This window comes from Nycticebus coucang, chromosome 6 (genome assembly GCF_027406575.1).
Source record: "Nycticebus coucang isolate mNycCou1 chromosome 6, mNycCou1.pri, whole genome shotgun sequence".
Lineage (NCBI taxonomy): Eukaryota > Metazoa > Chordata > Mammalia > Primates > Lorisidae > Nycticebus > Nycticebus coucang.
The window spans coordinates 94391989-94398284 of record NC_069785.1 but is presented as its reverse complement, the minus strand read 5'-3'; positions in this window follow the sequence as shown (position 1 = coordinate 94398284).

Below are 6296 nucleotides of genomic sequence, written 5' to 3'. Positions count from 1 at the left end.
CAAAAGAGAGCTAACCTGCTATGTAGGGTAATATTTAGAAATAAACATATCCTACATCAAGCACACAAAGTGAACTTAATGTGAGTTAAAAACGGCTGTTGCTAACATAGAGGCTTAGGAAGCCTGGGCCCCCCTGAGGCGCACACAGACCTGGCTTGCTTGGGGTTAAAATCCCACAAGCTGAGTCTCTGAAGTTGTGCACCGTTAAGCCTGAGGCCAAAGCGCATGTCGCCCCTCCTCAGAGATACGGGCCAGAGGGTTGACATATGTTAAACACATATTGTCAAAGGTCTACAGGTGTTCTGCCCTGTGGATAAACACAGTTGTTACTTCATGCCGGGTAAACTGAGTGAGCGCTTGAAGGCACTTTTCCATTAGCTTTGTTCCCCTGTGGTTTTTTTCTTCTTTGTGATCTTTATTTGGATGTTAGCTCAAGAAATTAGTCAATGTCTAGAAAAGAATGTTAACTGCAGAAGTGATTGTGGTGATGTGGCAACATGATATTTCCTTACGAGTTAATTTTAGATAGGTAAAATGAGGTAATGGTGAAACTAGTAGATTATAGATAAAGCGTGTACGTGACTAGAAGTGTATAAAATCAGACCCCCGAATAAAGAGCTCTGCTACACTCAATCTTAGGATGTGTAGTCACATGTTTCTTGCCTCCTTTCCCTAACATTGCAGGAGTGAGCCTGCACCTGTGGCTGCACGGCTGTCTCTATGCGGCACCAGCACTTACACCAACATTGCTATTTTAAGGTTCAATGAAAGAATTCTTACATAAGACTAGATAGGGAGAAACACAAAGCTAGCAGTAGCAGAGAGCCCCTTCTAGAAAGCAAGAGTGCAGGATAGAAAAAGTACAGTTTGCTTGTGTCCAAGCTGCTGGCACAAAGAGATTCTAACGGAAAGAACTTCCAGCAATCCAGGCTGTAGCAGACAGTAATGCAGGTCACAAGTCAAGAGTTGAGTATTTCATAGGAGGGAATATTCTGGCCCCTTCTAGGTTGTGTCTCAGAGAGGAAGATCTCCAACTTCAAGCATGAATCTAAATTTCCAAAGTGCATCTACATTTGGGGCTAAGTGTGATTGCTGTGGAAGATTACTATGTGGTGTCCTGTTTCCCAGGGATCACTATCACACCACAGAGATGCGTGTACCAGGGAGTCTGAGATGTGTGCGTGCATGTGGCAGGACGCTCATGGGAATGGTTGATGGTCGACCTTCGGAGAAATCACAGAGCATGTTTCCTTTCTATTATCCCTGAATGAAATTGGTATAAAATAAACAAAAAGGAAGCTCAAGAGTAAAATAATGAGTAACAGATATCAAGCCACTAACAGCTGTGTCACAGGATGAAAAAGGAAAAAAAAATGGTTATAAGAGTCTGAGTCTGTGAAATCATGAATGACACTATTGTGAACACAACTAGTGGGCTGATCCCTTCTTTGGTCAGACACTGCTGCTCCCACAACAGGGGGTCACTGAAAACAGAAATGAATAAAACACTGGGACTAATTCCAGCTGCAACTACCTGGCTGTGCTTTGAAATTCGCAAAACAGAACAATTAATTACAACAACAGATTGAAAATTGTGCAGATCTTTGCCAGTATTAGGTACTTGTCTACATAGTTTTCCGTAATAAAAAAATATTACCCCCACCCCCATGATAGCTTGTTCTGAAAAAAATGCTTTTCTAAATTACAGTTATCTGTCATGGACATGTTTCCCTTTATTCCATGGACTGTAGTCCTCACCTGTACTGTGCAGAGACTTTCTCTACTGTCATTATCTGCATTGCCACATCTCAACTCCAGACATTCCACACAGAGGAGGACAGCACCGTGTCTGGACCCTGCTAACAGTGCTGTCAACATGTCCATGGAACAGTGACCCAACTTGTCAGCTGCAGAACTCGCTGCTGCTGGCGAACACAGGGCTTCAGGTCAGCATTTTGAGACTCCTGCTACTTGCCAGCTGCCTCTGTGACCTAAGTACTATCATTAAGCCAAGGAAAACCACTACAACTTTTCAAAATCAAATGGAATCTGCCTTTTGTACATGAAAGACCTCACGTACACACTCTTATACATGAAAAAAAGTGACGCTGGGAACTTCTTTTTGTATTTGAATACATAAACATTTTTTCTTAGGGGACATCTTCTAAGAATCTTACAGCAATGGCTGACAGCAGTTGTTTCTAAATGTTGCCGTACAGCAGTGAAAAATGTTTTCTCCAGAAATGAGGTGCAGATTTTTAACCAACACATTTATTGAAATCTGAGATATAAGTAGGATTCTGAAAAGCATGATGATGGTGAAGCTCCTTATTACACTACATGGTGGTTAAACCTGAGCTATTTTTAACTATCCCCCCTGTAGCATATTAGTGTTTTGATTCTCACATTTTATTAGATTTTAATTATATACGCTATACTGCTGTAAAAACAGCAATATTTATACAAACTACAATAGTTTTAAATTGTATTTATTTTACTTTCATATGTATTTATTGGCTTTCTTCATTAATTTATTCATGGTTTTAGATGCTGAGGTCTGACAACTAAATTCACAAACTCATCCTAGAAAAAGTTCTACATTGCTGAATAACATTTACTAGGGTCACCTTCGAGGTACTCCCCACAGGAAGCTAAGCATCATGTCACTCCCTAGTCCACCATTTAAAGCAATTTTGGAATTCTTTTTCTGGAATAGCCATCAGAGCTATTGTCATATTACTTGTCATATTACTCTTGATGTCCTGAATGTCATCAAAATGTCCTCCTTATAATATTTTCTTTTTCATTGGATAAAGAAAAAATCATTGGGCGCCAGGTCAGTTGAGTAGGGAGGGTGTTACAATACGGTTTTTCATTTACTGGCTAAAAACTTCCTTACCAACAGTGCCATGTGAGCTGGTGCACTGTCATGATGCAAGAGCCATGAATTGTTTGTGAAAAGTGCGGGTCATTCTTGTCTAACTTTTTCTTCTTTTTTTTTAATTCATAATAATAATAATTATTATTATTATTGGCAGTTTTTGGCTGGGGCTAGGTTTTAATCCACCACCTCCAGCATATGGGGCCGGCTTCCCACTCCTTTGAGCCACAGGTGCCGCCCCTCTTGTCTAACTTTTTCACGGAACCTTTTCAGCACTTCCAAATAGTAAACTTGGTTAGCTTTCTGTCTGGGTGGTAAAAATTCATAATGAAAAATCACTCTGATATAAAAAATGTTTAGCAACATTGTTTTTACTTCATCTAGACTGACAGAACTTTTTTGGTCATGGAGAATTGGCTGACTTCCATCGTGCACTTTGAGGCTTTGTTTCAGGGTCATGTTGGTGCACTCATATTCCATCACCAATGACAGCATGGCCCAAAACATCATCTTGCCTCTCCAAAGGTCTTGGCAAACTTCAACTCTCCCTTACTTTTGTTGTTTGGTAAGCTCCTGTGGGACCAGTTTTGTACACACCTTTCCTATGCCAAATTTTTATTTAGGAACTTCCATAACTGCTTCCCTATCAATATTTACTTGGTCTGCTTTGCTACCCACAACCAGCTGACAATTTTGACATACAAATAAATGAATTTTTGCAATGTTCTCATCAGTTCTGCTCATTACTGGCCACCCTGATCTCTTTTCATCAGTGAAACTTTTTCTCACCTCAGAAAAACATGTAATCCATTTGTACACTGCCATTTTCTTTATGACATTATCCCCATAAACTTTTATTAACATGTCCCTGATTTCATTTCTACTCTTGCCAAATGTAACGAGAAGTTTAATGTTTGTTCATTACTCTAATTCGAACTCTGACCTTCTTGTGACAGCACACACAAACACCACAATGATAATGAACACCACTCAGCAGGACACGTTACATGTTGACACGAACACAGCTGAGAGACATACTACAATTTTTTATGTTTTTAGCTCTGCCAGTCTGAGAGTGAGTTTGTAAACAATCTTGTTTGGCACAGTCTAGGAGAAACTGGAATAGAACTTCAACAGAACACCTATAGCCTGAGTATGCAAGAGGTAAAATTCCCACAACTCATGGCTGGCCTTGCAGGCTGGGGATTTGCATAAAAGTCAACAGTATATCTTAGGAATGTCGAGACTGTGTTCTTTTAAGATAATTTACAGCCTCTAGATGGTTTTGAGTCTAAAAAGCAAGCATTCAAGCAGCTTTCTCCCCCTGCTTTGCAATGTGACCTTATCTTTATGTGAGTAAACGGCTAACATTTTTCAAAGAAAGTTATTTTGGGTAGAGCAAAAAAACAAAGAAGAATGTATATCAATTAATCAGTAGACTACCAACACTAAAGAAGAGTTATTCTATTATTACAATGCAGTTGTTTGGTTAACAGTATGTACGTACAACACCAACTACATAAGCTGGAAAAAAATAAAGAACTTGGCTACTCACCATCATAGAGCTTGTAGTCTCCCTTTATTTTATACTGTCTCAAAAGCAAGTCCTATAATTTGCGACACTGACCACGCACAAGAAACTTCACGCAACAAGACACTGCTATTCTAAGGTTATGAGACCTCACTGGGCTGTGCGTACAGTGCTGCCAACAAAAATGCACTGGGGCAAGTTAATTAATGTAATTGTCAGACCTGGTACAAGGATAAAAGGGACAGGCTAGTTCCTTTCCCTAGATGACAGAGAAAATAACCAACTTTAGAGTATTGACAAAATTACCAGGGGATAATTATACGCAGGGCAATAATATTGTGTGTTGTTCTTGAGAATGAGTGGGTGGCTACTTTGGATTCAGAGATCAGGAAAGAAATTCTCTTGCTTTAGGAGTAGCATTTGGGTTGAGTTATGAATGGTAAGATGGGCTATGTGCACCAAGATGAAGAGACAAAACACTCCAGGAAGATAAAGTACTTGGGGCAAAGGCTTTAAGGAAGAAGCAAACAAGTTGCATTCAAAGGACAGCAAGAAAACCAAACCAGTGGCTTAGAACTGGTAAACAGGAGAGTACAGGATGAGATGGCCCAGGCCGGTGTGGAGCAAATCACTCAGGGCATTATAATCTTAGGGAAGGCAGTTGCACTTGAGTCTAAGTGTGTTAAAAACTAGAAAACCAAAACCAAAACACTGAAGACTGAGAAAATGACATTTGAGCTACTCTACAGAGTATAGACATATAGAGGACGGATGAAAAAGACAAAAAAAAATTACAAAGCTACTGTGTTAGCAGACTAAGACTAAACCTTACTAGGGTGCAGTAATAGCAATGGAAAGATGGGGACAGACTCCTGGTACACTTGGGATGCACAGTCCCTATGATCTGCTAGTGGATTTGGTGTGAGAAGGAACAGAAAGAATCAAGTCAATAATAAATTGAAATATTTTAGGATAAGCAACTTTATGTGAAAGGCAAATTTGTGGCATATGGAAATGATTCAAACATGATCTACTAAACCTCGCCATTGCATCCTAACATTCTGATTCAATACTCGGAATTTTTACTTCATCAGAGACCCAAACTTTGATTCAGTATGCACTGCTCATCTGCTAATGAGATCTTATTTTATCATGAAGATTCCTTTTGAGAAGAAGTTAATCCAGTTAGTAAAAGTTAATCATACAGTGTCCTAATGAGACCTACTCAACTTATAAGACTGAATAACTGATAAAATATTATAACAAATAATTTTAAGTTTAGCTGCTCAGAAAAGCAACCTCTACAATTTATCATTCATTCATGCATTCCTCCTTCCTTCCCTCCCTTCTTTCTTCTCTTTCTCCCTTCCCTTCCATTCTCATTTTTACTATCTTGTTGATATATAGATGCATATATCTTTGAGGTACACATCAATTTGGTATAGTTACATAATTAAAATGGGTTAATTCTAATATCTATTCCCTTAAATATTTATATTTATACTAGGAAGATTTAAATTATTTTCTTCTGGCTATTTTGAAATGTACAATCATTTAATGGTAACTATTACTAACATTATCTATGGAGGACAAGGTCTTATTTCTTCTGTTTAAGTGTATATTTGTACCTAATTATAAAAGTCTTTTTATCCCTTCCCACCTTCTGGTATCCACCAAACTACTCTTTATCTCATGAGTTCCATTTTTTTTACCTCTTACCTATGAGTGAGAACACGCAACAATTGTCTTTCTGTATTTGCCTTGTTTCACTTAACATAATATTCTCCAGTTCTATCCATGATACTGAACAATCACAGGATTTCTTGTTTCTTCTGACTGAGTACTATTCCACTGTGTATATATACCACGTTGTCTTTATCCATT